This window comes from Esox lucius, chromosome 19 (assembly GCF_011004845.1).
Source record: "Esox lucius isolate fEsoLuc1 chromosome 19, fEsoLuc1.pri, whole genome shotgun sequence".
In the NCBI taxonomy this organism is placed as follows: Eukaryota; Metazoa; Chordata; class Actinopteri; order Esociformes; family Esocidae; genus Esox; species Esox lucius.
In genome coordinates, this window is record NC_047587.1 from 24,508,212 (window position 1) to 24,522,140 (window position 13,929).

The 13,929-nt window shown below is 38.9% G+C and overlaps 1 long non-coding RNA gene across 1 annotated transcript in view; it reads left to right on the forward strand.

The window, feature by feature from the left end:
* LOC109616916 overlaps positions 1-5,920 on the forward strand; it is a 77,178-nt gene extending 71,258 nt beyond the window's left edge. Inside the window, exon 3 of the long non-coding RNA XR_002198223.2 lies at positions 5,354-5,920. This is a non-coding gene — a long non-coding RNA (uncharacterized LOC109616916). The remainder of the gene's footprint in view (positions 1-5,353) is intronic.
* Positions 5,921-13,929: the final 8,009 nt, after the last annotated feature.

Genomic DNA, 13,929 nt, shown 5'->3' on the forward strand with positions numbered 1-13,929 from the left:
CAGCTTTAATTCCCTACTTCTTGGATATTAGATTTTAGCTGTTTATTTATCTTTTCTCCCATAATTTTCATGTTTTTTCATCAATTTCATAAGTTTTTTTTTGCACGCAGTGCATAATGGTTAGCTTTAACGTTATCATGAATAAGACATTTATTTGCAAAAACACAACTTGCCGGAGGGGAATTAGCCTTCAAAACCTGTGTCATTTAATATGTATTAAGGTACTCTGTGTTACAGCTTCTCTATTTTAACTACTGGCCTACATCTGTTATTCTCATGTAATCCAATATATTGTTTTTTAATCGTATTCCAAAATACCAAGCTATGCAATCTCTACTGTGATAGCCATCATTTCTTGACCCCTTGGTACAGATGAGCGATAAAGGCAATCAAAAATCTACTTTTTGGAATTGTTTGACATTGAGCCTATAGTATTTCGTCTTTATTCAGCACCCCGAAAAATCCAGGAGTCAGATAGAAATGTATTATGTTGGTAGAGAGCCATGACAAGCATACAAACATTTTTACTGTGACAAGCCGGGTGTTCAGCGACCAGTTCACTCCAAACAATTTAACAAATGTCCATCAGATTGATAGTTGTTTGAGCTATAGCTCTCTCAGTCTAATTACATTAGCAACAGGATCCGCTGGTCAGTAAAGCCTGATTGTATATGTAAGTATTTTGTGCTAATCTCAAAGCTAGTTCATTACATTTCCTTTTCTTTTAGTATAACTGACTAATAAATAATGTGCAGTATTTGCTACTTCAGCTCATGTTTTCCTCTGCATTTGGAGAGCAAAACATCAGTGCTTTTGTTAACGTCTGAGGCAAAAAAAAAAATATTGTCCATCTGTAATTGTTTGTGTGACAAGTGTCATTCATATTAATATGATACAGATTAAAGTACATGCCTGTAGCATTGGTTGAACTTTCTGAGAAGGTAACTAATCTTCAAAATAAATATAACACATGACAGATTCTGCATTACAGAGTGCTTTAAAGCCATACATAGCGAGTAGGCAATCCCACAACTGTGACTATGTTATTGTTGTGCAGGGAAGTTATTTTAGTCTTAAAATGTTACTAAAACCCAAACAGACGTTTCTGGGAATGAGCCAGCTCATATTTATGCTAGCATTCACTCCTACTTCTACCAACATATATAATTAGCTATCCTGTTGTTATGATCAAAACGGATTCCAAAACAAATGACATTTCCAAAATCCTGTAGCTAGTTTGTTTGTACACATTGGCGACAGTGTAATTGAGGTGAGGGAATGTTACATTGGTCTTATATTTTTTCAATAACCTTGGATGAAATGGATATTTGGTTTAACCGACCTAAGGCTAGAGAAATTGTCCACCATGTTTTTTACTTTTGCCACGCTGTTCGGAGTTGGCATATTGATTATTTTACATCACTACTTCTGACAGTGCAGTAAACAGGGAATCTTTAAAGGGTTCGAAACCGATTTCAGAAAATATTTTAGAACACATTTTATTGTCTGCATTACAGTTGTTTTAGGCTGTTGTTAGGGTTCATATCTTGGTGGGTGTCCTAAGATTATACAGAGCTAATATATTGTGAACATTACTAAGATTTGATGTTGAGTTTACAAGCCCTGTAAATGTTAGATTTGTAGAATTTATTTCATTTAGGCCGATATAAATAGTCCAATAATTCAGGAGGTCCCTGTTTGTGCAACCATGTTTGAAATAGATCTGAACTACTATTGACGTACAGGCTGTTTTTCTGATTGTTTCATTTGTCGTCAGTTATGCAAAATAAGTCTGTCAATGTCTGTAAAATTGCTTTTTTAATTATAACTTTACAAGGGGAAGGACATCTAGACCCCCAACATACTACTCTCCCCAATCTGTGATTGATGATTTTGCAGAGAAAAAGTAAGGTTACAAAATCAAATCAATCAGAGAACTGTATTTCATAAAGCCTGTCTGAAACCCCAAAAAGCAAGCAACAACAAGAGTTCACCACAAAACAATCATCAATTTTTTTTTATCTATATAGTGCATTTTTATTTATGTGATAGTATATATTTTGAATGGTTTGTCACAAAATTCCTTGATGTTAGCATGCAGTATATCAAAAAAAGTTGCTGATCTGTTTGACTCCCTAACCATAATCTCAGCCACAGAAGCAGAGCGATAATTCGTAACAATCAGTAAATTTAAGTTGATTCATAAAAGAGATCACCTTTAAACCCCTTAATAATAGCCTCAATTATTATTAGGTGGGTACTTTACATTACAAAACTATATAAAGTCTGATTTCATAAGCCTTACAACTAATAAAAAGCACAGGGATCGTCTCATCAACATATGGCTTAACCAACAATAGTAGTTAACAAAATGAAAGTTGTTCCAAAAAAACAGGATGACATGAACGGAAAGTATTTGTTTTAAAGAAAATGTATGTTTGCGTTAACATGGAAAGTGGAGATATACTACATTATGTCCAAAAATCTATATCCATATTAATGTTTTATGTTCTGCACTTTCAATAACAAATATGCGGAACCTAGACCTGTCACTTCACCTTGCATCCAGCCAAGCTGACAATATTGTGATTTTTTTCAGATTTTTGACCACTTTTGTTCTCGTCTCCATTGATTCAGTGACCCAAATATTGCAAAGGCAAAGACTCCAATAACGTTTTAACAAATGATGATAGAGTCATCAGGTTTTCATTATTGGTTTTCATAACCATAAGTCTTCTTAAAGATCTGCACTATTATTTCAACTACTGGTGAATAGATGCATTTAGGATTTGACCCTAATGATTGACACTAGTCAGATAGATCCTCCCTCACCAGACATTGACGCGTGTCAAACCCCTTGAATAATACAAATAACAGCTTAACACATTTAATCAATATCATCACTACAACAAGGCATCAATAAGTCTTCATTATGTTGAGCTATATGTCTATACCATCAATTACATGGTGCCCAGCGGGCAGTGTCTTGGACCAACTCCACTTGAGGGTCAACAGCACCTGTCTCTATTTCTGATTTGTCCATCAATAAGGCCTCACTTTAACAACCTCATAGGCTTAGTTTCTTGAGTACTGCTTTGACAAATGGAATTGGTCTTCACCACATGAGTAATGATCAACAAAGGCTGTGTATCAGGTGTGATTTCCTGGGTCAAAATACAATTAAAGCTGTTCTCTGTCTCCAGCATGAGGTAACTTGAGTTAAGTATATATATTTGTGCTAATTTTACCAACTGTACAAGGTAAACAGTCAACGTAAATGTACATTCCTGTTGATTTTATTACCATTGCTTAATGTTTATTATTTTGTAGCCATATGACACTCAAAACAGTGTTTAAATTCACCTCATTTGTGTAGTTTATTGAAATCAAAATGTGCTTCTTAGGCAACAGAAAGAATTGTTCCACCAGTTGAGGGCAGGGAAGAAGCAAATCCTTAAATTATTGTTATTGTATTGTCAATGTGTTCTTTATTTCCTAATTGTGGCACATAATTGGTTATCTGCTGTTTTGTTAATAATTTCTCATGTGCGCATCTACTCTACAGTGTGGTGTTGAACACAGTCATAGTCCTTCTTTCGTTGCACTCACTCAGGTGCCTCTGTGTCTTCTCCCATAGGAACCCATTACTGTCCTTTACATATGCAAGAGTTGGCTGGATTGTGCATCATACTCACTAAGGGACTTGACACACTTGTTTTGTAGAGCTCATACGTTTTGTACTGCCTGCTCATGTCTGTTGTACTGTAGGGGTGCTTTTCATTTTGAAAGCCCTACTCAAAGTGAAAACATTCATTTTGAAAGTCATACTTAGTTTGGAGAGAGCATGAAGTGTAATACTCCAGGATAATTATTATTATTTATTTTACCTTTATACAGAGAAATCAAACTGAGAGCTAGTTGTCTCTGACATTAATGGTTTATCACTGCTGTAAACCCTGTATTATAGCAGTGAACTAAACATATACAAATATGCAGATATGGAAAGCACCCACATTAAGGAAAGCAATCATAGTGAACAATAAAAAGGTAATTTATCAAGCATTTGAAATGCCTTACATGCTTAGCTTGAGGTTACTCTGCAAGACATTCCATGAGCAGCCTAGTAGAAAAAGTAGTTTTACCTAGCCCTGAAAGCCTGCGGTATCTCCTGAACTAACCTGTCTTATTTGATAACTTTTTTTTGTTTAAATAGTTTTTTCGGGTATGATGGTTCAAACGTTTACAGCATTAAAGCCTGTATAAAAAAACAGAAAACTTGGCACATTTGGCTTGGATTCTTCATTTGAGGCATGGGCTAGGTTTTTTTAAATACCATAGTTTGATATTTTCTTCACCTGTTTTCTTGTTTTTATCCATCACATATTTATATTCAAAGAGTGTTAAAGGACTTAACTGTTTAGCTTTGTCGGAAAGCTATAAAACAATGTCTATTTTTGTACAGTACTTCAGACATTATTTGTATTCATTTAGCTAGTTAGTTACTCCAGTTTAGTGATTTTTCTCTCAGTAGTTTAATGGCACATTTAGTGTCCCACCAATTGATTGGGAGTCACAAAATCAGTACTAGAATAGACCGTACTGATACATAATATGGTCTATACCCTTTGTAATGCAATGCACAGCTGATCAGAGATTGGACTCATCAAAATCAAAAACTTCACCCTGACTTGCCATTAAGTATAATTCATAAATAATTAATTAACAGTATCAGAACGGGTAAGATTGTCCAAACCCTTGACTGGTACTCACTATATATAATGTAACAATGGTATGTATATATTAGCCTTATTACATTTCCCCACTTTCAGATAAAGGTTTTGGTTTATGATATTCATCCTAGGTCCCATTCAATTACTAAGTTGTTATTATTGTTGTCTCTGTTTTATTGAAATACTACATTAGAATAGGTTTTGAGGAGATCTGAAATTCTAAGTGGTTTCTGTCCGTCTACACGACCCAGTGAAAAGCCTTCTCTGCAGAGATGAGGGCACCTCAACAATGCTTTGATTTCAGCTATGAAATTATAATTTAAAAAAAGAAAGACGGGAACATATTGCACTCATTCAAATATAACTTTGTTCCCCCAAACTGGAAGATTGGATTTTCTTTATTAAATTATCCCTCTTGTTCACACACTCAAGGGGGCCATTGGCTCAAGGCAATGAGAAAAATGTGTCTGGGTTTTGGGATGCAAGGCTGGCATAATGCTGGTTTGTGAAAAGAATGAAATGTTTTGTTCTGGTGGTGCCCTTCTGCAAGAAAGGGTCCATTTGGACTCGCTTTTTTAACTGGCCGTTCCTGCTTTCTTCTGTGCTCCTCTGTGTTGTGCCAGCATCAGCCCTGAGCCTCTCACCGAGAGAACGCTTTGATGTGGCCCCGCTGGGCCGCCGCCCCCCTGTGCCCTGATTGGTGGATGGCAGGCGGGGCTGACGGGCCGATGTGGGAGTGGATGGGGGATGAAAGCGCGTGGGGCAGCGAGGGGGCACCTGCACACAGAGCCTGGCCTGTGTGGCTGCTTCATCTTCAACCGCTTCCCCTGACCGCCGGCTGAACTCCTGTGTCAGCGACCATCACACAGTCACTGTGACCTCTCCTTCTCTCCCCGCCTCTCTCCTTACACTGGCTGTCTGTCTGTCTGTCTGTCTGTCTCCTTCTTTCTCTCTCTGTCTACATATAAATGTATTATGGCAGAGGAGTTGCTAGTTGACAGGTGTAGCATGTGCTGTAGAGAATGCAATTTAAAAATGCAAGGTGAAAGAATATGTTGCAGTGAAATTGATGTCTCAGCCTCTGGAATTTAACTTGTCTTTGAACAGATCCTAGCTCCACATTTTTAAACAAAGGAGGCACAATTTGATATGTTTCAAAAAAATAATCTACTACGGAAAAAATATTTACTTACCGGGCTGGATCTTCATACTAATGTCATTAAAAAAAATAATAAAGCAGGAAATTGTTTCACTGGAAGATCAAAGTCGAAATTAAAATGAAAATGTTACATCTTTGTCATAATATGTCGATATTCATTTAATGCAAGCAGATGAATATTACCCAACATCTGTCAAGTTTTAACTGTAGGGCTGATTAGCCACTCTTGAAGTCTGTGGGAATTTGATTGACCATAAAACTGTGCATTATGTCACCTCTATTATGGCCATTTAGTACTGCCAGAAGGTCGGAGCAAAAATACCTTTTTGTCCCCGCAGAATGGGGACTGTTTTAGTACAGCTGTATGCCACGGGACAGTCAACCACAATGAACTCCTCTGTACATCCACGTCGTAATCACAACGTCAAGCAGTTGAAAGCAGAGAAATATTTATAGATAATTATTTATTATGTTTAGTGTGAGTAGAATAATTCTACATTAATCTGGGTTCATTATTTTAACATGTTTTCTTAATGCAGTGTTTTGTAGGGAAAATGAATAAGGACTTTTGTTGTAAGGATGGAAGAAAAACGAGCCCGTCCTTAGCATCTCTGCTTTGGAGTCTTTGTAAGAAACTATTCATTGGTTCCATTTATGGCGATTTTGTTGAACTGACACTTTAGATGCTTGCAACTGTGCAAGATCTAGTACACCAGGATTACAGTTGCGTATAGAACTACTGTTGTGTGTCTATGTGCGGGTTGTCCAAATCATGTGCAGTAATCCTTCCTAGACCAGGGTCATGATCTTACTCTCATATGCTGCCAATGTGCACCAATGTCCCAGGTCCCTGGGAGCACTATATGATTAAGATCCCTCTGCTTTTTAGAGCTGTTTGGAGGACAGAGATCTTAGCTGACCCGGTGTAAATGCAGTTGTTGCAGAGGTGACCTGCTTGTAAATGAGGGTCATGGTTCAGGTGCTAGAGGTCACAAAGGTTGTCCCTCTTTGTGCACAAGGGCGCCCTGGTGCCTGCCTCCGCGTCAACCCCCTTTTGCTGAACGTGCATTCGATTGTATTAGGGCCGATAACGTATGGAGCTATATGGCAACAGAGGGGTCACCTCTGGGCCCATTGAGATGTGAAAGGTGACAGGCAGCAGGATCCAAGCCAATAGACCTCAAAGTGCATCTGTCAGATATCTCAGACAGAAGTGTGTGCTCAGCAATCACAAAGCAATCTTTGAAAGAGACATGGAGATTGTATGGATGGACAGGTGGTATCTCTATTGTCTAGTTTTTTACTTGATATAAATCATTTTATTTTATACCTTGATCCATTTTCTCACAAATGTACAGTATTCTGCTGCTTGCAGCGTATACAATTCTGTGCCATTTACAGTGGATATAAAAAGTCTACACACCCCTGTTAAAATGACAGGTTCTTGTGATGTAAAAGAATGAGACCAAAAAAATCATGTCAGAACCTTTCCCACCTTTAATGTGACCTATAACGTGAACAATTACATTGAAAAACTAACTGAAATCTTTGAGGGGGAAAAATAAAAAACTCAGAATAACCTGGTTGCATAATTGTGCACACCCTTAAACTAATACTTTGTTGAAGCACCTTTTGATTTTATTACAGCACTCTTTTTGGGTAGGAGTCGTGGCAATATTTGCCCACTCCTCTTTGCAAAAGCGCTCCAAATCTGTCAGATTGCGCGGACATCTCCTGTGCACAGCCCTCTTCAGATCACCCCACAGATGTTCAATTAGATTCAGGTCTGGGCTCTGGCTGGGCCATTCCAAAACGTTTATCTTCTTCTGGTGAAGCCATGCCTTTGTGGATTTGAATGTGTGCTTTGGGTCATTGTCGTGCTAAAAAGTGAACTTCCTCTTCATCTTCAGCTTTCTCCGTCTTGCCACCCTACCCCACAGCCCATTCATATGAAGAATATGGGAGATTGTTGTCACATGTAGCACACAGCCAGTACTTGCCAGAATTTCTTGCAGTTCCTTTAATGTTGCTGTAGGCCTCTTGGAAGCCTCTCTGACCACTTTTCTTCTTATCTTTTCATCTAGTTTGGAGGGACATCCAGTTCTTGGTAATGTCTCTGTTGTGCCATATTTTTTCCACTTGATGATGACTGTCTTCACTGTGTTCCATGGTATATCTAATGCTTTGGAAATAATTTTGTACCCTTCTCCTGACTGATATCTTTCAACAATGAGATCCCTCTGATGCTTTGGAAGCTCTCTGCTTACCATGGCTTTTGCTCTGAGATACAACTAAGAAAATGTCAGGAAAATCCTACTAGAACAGCTGAACCTTATTTTTGATTAATCAGAGTTACTTTAAATGATGGCAGGTGTGTAATGACTTCTATTTAACATGAGTTTGAATGTGATTGGTTAATTCTGAACACAGCCCCAGTTATAAGAGGGTGTGCACACTTATGCAACCAGGTTATTGTAAGGTTTTTCACCCCTCAAAAATGTTCACCCCCTGTTTGTTTTTCAATTGAATTGTTTACATTATAGGTCACATTAAACATGGAAAAAGTTCTGACATGATGTGATTTATCACATTCCTTTACATCACAAAAACCTGGCATTTTCACAGGGGTGTGTAGACTTTTTATATCCACTGTACCTATTGTTTCCTTTTCATACATTCCTACCTGTCCAGACATACAGTAGGAAGAGCTTGAAGGAATTGCCAAAGGAAGTGTGAAAGTGCTGCACTTCTGACCACACTTGAGAAATTCAGAGCAAAGCGTCAGGACTCACAGCACTTAGGCCCAGTCCCAAAGGCCGTGACTGGCGCAGCGTGGCACACATTAGCTCAAACACAGCTCTCTGAAATGGACTCGCCTGAGTGGAATGAAGCACATAAGGTACCATGCACACCATGCCAAGGGCTTTATCAGGCACAGATCAATGGACGACTGCATTCTCTCAGAGCTCCCAAGCCGCAAGGGCAAATACAGTATCTTGGGGGGTGGCGGGAGTCATTGATAGGCTTTGGGCTGTGTATGTGTGTGTGTGTGTGTGTATCTGTGTGTGTGTGTGTGTGTCTCGCCTGCTTTAATCAGGTTTTCCTATAGCAAACACTGGGCCGTCAAGTGAAGCGTTTTAGGCGGTAAGGCCTTTCAGACAGGACAAAAGGTGGAAGAAGCCGTGGGACTGCAGGGCCCAGCCCACTCATTCGCTGAATGCTCCTCAGTTCTCCAGTGGAGCTCAAAAGGCCTTTGCCCTTCCAGCTGTAAAATTGGCTGACAGGGAGCCTCTAAAGCCCCCCACTCATAGATGAGTCCACACAAACTGCAGCATTTACTCAGGATGATTGAGTCCTGAAGCAACCAAGCTTTTCATTAGGATGATATTTCACAAAGGTAGCAACTGAAAATGAAACATTACTTTGGTGTCATCGTTAACAAATGTTGTGGAGATCATGATTAGAATCAGAATGGCATTTTAACCAAAGCTATCCACTATTACATCGTTTATGATAATCACATTACAAAATATAGAGAAGACTTCATTAGCGCTGAATGATAAGCTTTCATGAAGTCTTGTAAATATCTTGGTAATAGGGAAAAAATAAATCACACTAAGTGAGGTAATGTATCTACAGGACCAATGTTAAGTGATACACATTGCCTTGGCAAACAGGGAAAATGTATTAACTTTCTTTTTTTATTGAAGCAGAATGAAAATATGTATATGTGAAACCATAGGGATGGCCTCTTAACAGAAAAATCAATGGCAATATCCCAGTAGATTCCCTGTTCTAGCTATCTATTATAACAGTGTTTTAATAGTGTGGAGCCTGCAAACTCCCTCAGCCTGTGATCACCCTCCAGCCTTTTAGGGCCCTAAAGTGTAATGTGTTACTGTTATTTTTCTTTGTGTTAAAGCACGTCCAGCAATAATTATAATAATTAAATAGCATTTAAAAGTAGAACAATTAAATACATCTAAACAGCAAAAATTACTGATGTAAACCATTGCAAAATGTTGCCACACATTTTGAATTTAACCCTTTTTTTTTAATTTTGTAGCTCTTATCTGTAAATTGAGTAAATTCAGACTTCGTAAAAAAAATCTAAAAACATTTATAACTGTAAGTCGCCCTGGGTGAAAGTATCTTTTAAATTACTAAAATGGTACAGATCCCCCCTAGTGGCTGCCAGGCCCAACGTGCATCACTAAGTTACATGTAGCATATAGAAAGAGACAGCTTTGCCTGCAATGATGGTGGCTAGATTGTTGATTTTTTTGTAGCATCTTAGGATGTTTTTCTTAGCCTTACAGTTTGGTGGTTTAGAATATGAAAATGAAAATACACCAATGTGAAGAAAGACTACAACAAAAGGACTGGCGATTGGGATAAACAGCCTTTTTTGAACCATTTGCAAATGTGCTAAATTGGAAAACGACAAGGTCGGTGGCCATAGGCTCCAGGTTACTGTGAACCGTACAGAAGAGGAGATCTGCAGTCGGCGCAGAGCACCAACAGTCAGGGCCTCGCCATGTTGTTGACATGATTCCTAGGACTCTCCTTTCATCACGGCCGCTGCCACTCTCTGTCAAAAGAAAGGATTGTAACTTTGGCCCTATTGTTTAACAGCATCCAAAGACGAAGGACACAGACATTATTCTGAAGAGCAGGAGACACACGGTGGAAAATGACCTTTAACTGCACTTCCTTAGCTGAATCTCATCCAATTAGAGCACTGTATATTTTCCCTAATAGCGGCTGATGAGGCAGGGCGTATGAGCGAGCACGCCCGACCGGCGTTGCTATGCAGCGAGATGGCTGCTTAGCACCGGAGGAGCGCTAGGGAATAAGTGAGCAGAGAGCTTTAATTTGATAGGGTTAGAATCCTGCAGGCTCCAGGGTCAGGGGGTCATCAGGAGCTCGTCTCACACTGAATATGAAGAAATCACAAGTAAATTGCTTACATCTGCTGCCGGTGGCTGGGAGGGCTGTGATTGGTTCCCAGAGGTGCGCACCATATCACGCGGGCAGCGGAAGGGGGCCTTGGTGCAAAGAAGGCTTGTAATTGGAGTAATTCTGCATTAATAGATGTTAAAAATCATCGGAGCAGCTGTTTTGAAAAGCAGAGCCTTTATGAAATGCTTGTGGATCGTGGGGGTATTTCCACCCTTTTTTAAATGGATCCGCTATTATCACTACAACCTCCTGCAAGTGCTCTTTCTTTCTGTCCGTGGTCGAGGCGATGATGTGGAGCATGTGCAATATGTCAGACAGGAGAGCCGGTAAATAAGGAAAACAAAACCGCCAAGTGAAAATGACTATCCATCAACATTGTCCAAAGCCTGAAATGAAGGAAAACCGCTTGTAATATTACTGCTCATGAATAATGTTACTGGAGGTTACAGTTCAAGACGCAGCATATTGCAGTCCTTACGATTGTTTTTTCCACACAGAATGTATAGGTAGTAGTAATCAAACCCTACCACCTCCTCCATATTTGCTAACCCATAAATTATGTTTTGTGTTAGTAACTTTGATAGATACAGGCATACATTCGGTGAGATGTCGCTTTAAAAAATAAAAGAAATTGATTAAACCACAATCAAGATATTTTGTGGAGCTATTTTCTCATGCCTATATATCACTTACTGGGGCATTCATATTTCTGAACATAGCCATTACTTTGGGATTGTGTCCAATGGAAAATTAGACAGGCTGTGAATTATCACAAATGCTCTGGCAAATGACACTCCATTGGAAGGTCTTTGTCTCCAATTATGTGTCTATTAAGAATCAGTCAATCAGTCAATGTGCAAATAGCCAACCCTCCAAGGGCTCAGCCATTGACAGGATGCTGTCAATAGCCCATCTGATATGATTTAACTGTGAAGGAACTAGGTGCTCACCTTGGTGGGTCCACATTCACATTACCGTCGGGGAACCCTCCTTTATTATAACAGATTTATTGACCTTGAATAAAGATTTGTAATCACAAATAAACAAATATTTACATCAGACTTTTTGCATCCCTCTGATGTGATCCTTATAACTGCTGGATCCTGAATTTGTAATAATCTGGAGAATGGATATGGGTTTCAATTGCTTCTGTCTCTCGGTCTGCCCTACAGCATTTGAAGCAGAAGCAGCAGCAGTACATTTGACTAAACAAAAACGCAAATTGGATGTCTGGCGGACTAATTTGATTTCCGAAAAGCTGAAACCGAGACCCTGTTAGCTACCACAAATGATGGACACTAATATTATGTTCTCACTTTGTAACTGCGGTTTTAGTGGGTATCCCTTCCCAATCAAAACAACTGCCTCCAAAACATTATTGCATTATGTTACCATTTTGAACCAAATGACTGTGAACTGGCTCCGCTTCATCTGAGAAGTCTGTGCACAAACACATTACAATTAATGCTGCCTTACTACTGTTTCATTGAGTCCAACTGTCTGTGTCAGGTAACTCACAAAATCTTGATAATGGACTGTTAGAATATTATCTTCATACCTGTCAAGTCCAATACTGAAGATAATTGACAGTGACATGGAGTCAGACATTTTTATGCGTATTTAAACTAGAATCCAAATGATTTCAACTAAGTACAATTCTTCCCTTACAGTCATAACTCACAAGTAAGAAGTGAAAGGTGCTATTTATACATTTCACTGTTATTTGTTGTATTTTAGGAAAACATTATTCTGCTGCGACATCTGTCAACAGAGGCAAGGAAATGAAAGAAGAGAAGAAGTCTGGCTGCCTCATAAGACTACTGATGGATATTGGCTGCAGCTTTCACATCTTCTCTCTGTCAAGAACTCACTGAATTGTCACCTAACAGCCTCAAATGAGTGACAGTCCAGTAACAATACATTTGCCTTATTAACCACTGAGCTGGTTGCCTTTATTCAGGTTCTGAAATAAACCAACTAGATTATCAAATTTGGCAACGCAATTTGACCATGGGGCACACTGATAATGTGTTTCCATAATATGTCCATGACATACACTGCATGTGGTTTTTCTCAGCCACTCAGCCAGCCCTTTCAGGTAGATAAAGTACTATACTCTATGTATTTTCAATATCTCTGTGCTCAGGAGACTCTTTACGTCCAGTACAGTGTATAGATCAGTGTGCCTCTGTGCTAGTTAAAGACCTGATCGTCCTCACAGTCTTCCATAATTACTATGACAGACTCACTTAGGCTGCTCCTCCATCCAGCTACATTATTGACATGGATATATCTCAGCATCTTTGTGGTGGAAAGAGAGAGCCGTATAGACCACCATAATGGCTGGATATGTAGTGTGGAAACTGTCTTTGTATAATGACAGGTGGATAGTATTCCACTGGGACAGCTTTTAAGAAGGAAATGGATTAGATAAATTAGTCACCTACTCTTTGAGAACATTTAGTGTATCCAATATTCATAAAACAGGTTTGTGAGATATCCAGATGATAGGAATCATGGCTTCAAAATATCCTGTTCAAATGCACAAAAAAGGATTTTGACCAATTTTTTTTTTGTCCATCTGTCAAAGACTCTCCACATTGAGAAGAAGGCATCATTACTTTGATTCCTGTTTGTAGTATATTTGAATCTCTAAATGCTTCCCATAACCTCGTTGCTTATGAGATTTGTTAGGGAAAATAAATAGATAATAATTGAAAGAGGTCTATTTGGCTCATGAATCACTGGTGGATGTGATGGTTGCTGCTCCAGCTTAGGCTGAGGTAGCTAGCTCAATAACCCTACTGTCCTCTTCAACATTTGGCCATGGTAATGGGAATATCTGGAGGCCAATCGGGGTTACTCAGTCTTCCTCAACAGGAAATGAGCTTTTGGTGAGCTGTGTACCCAAGGTAATGAGCAATGTGTGTGTGTTTAATCTTAGCTAATATTGTTATAATAACTGAATGAATTATTAAAAAACAAGCAAATAGTTACATTATAAAGACCACCTATGTGAGAGGGATCTACAGATGGTACATTACGCTATCAGTTCAATGAGTACAGGGAAGCTGGGAT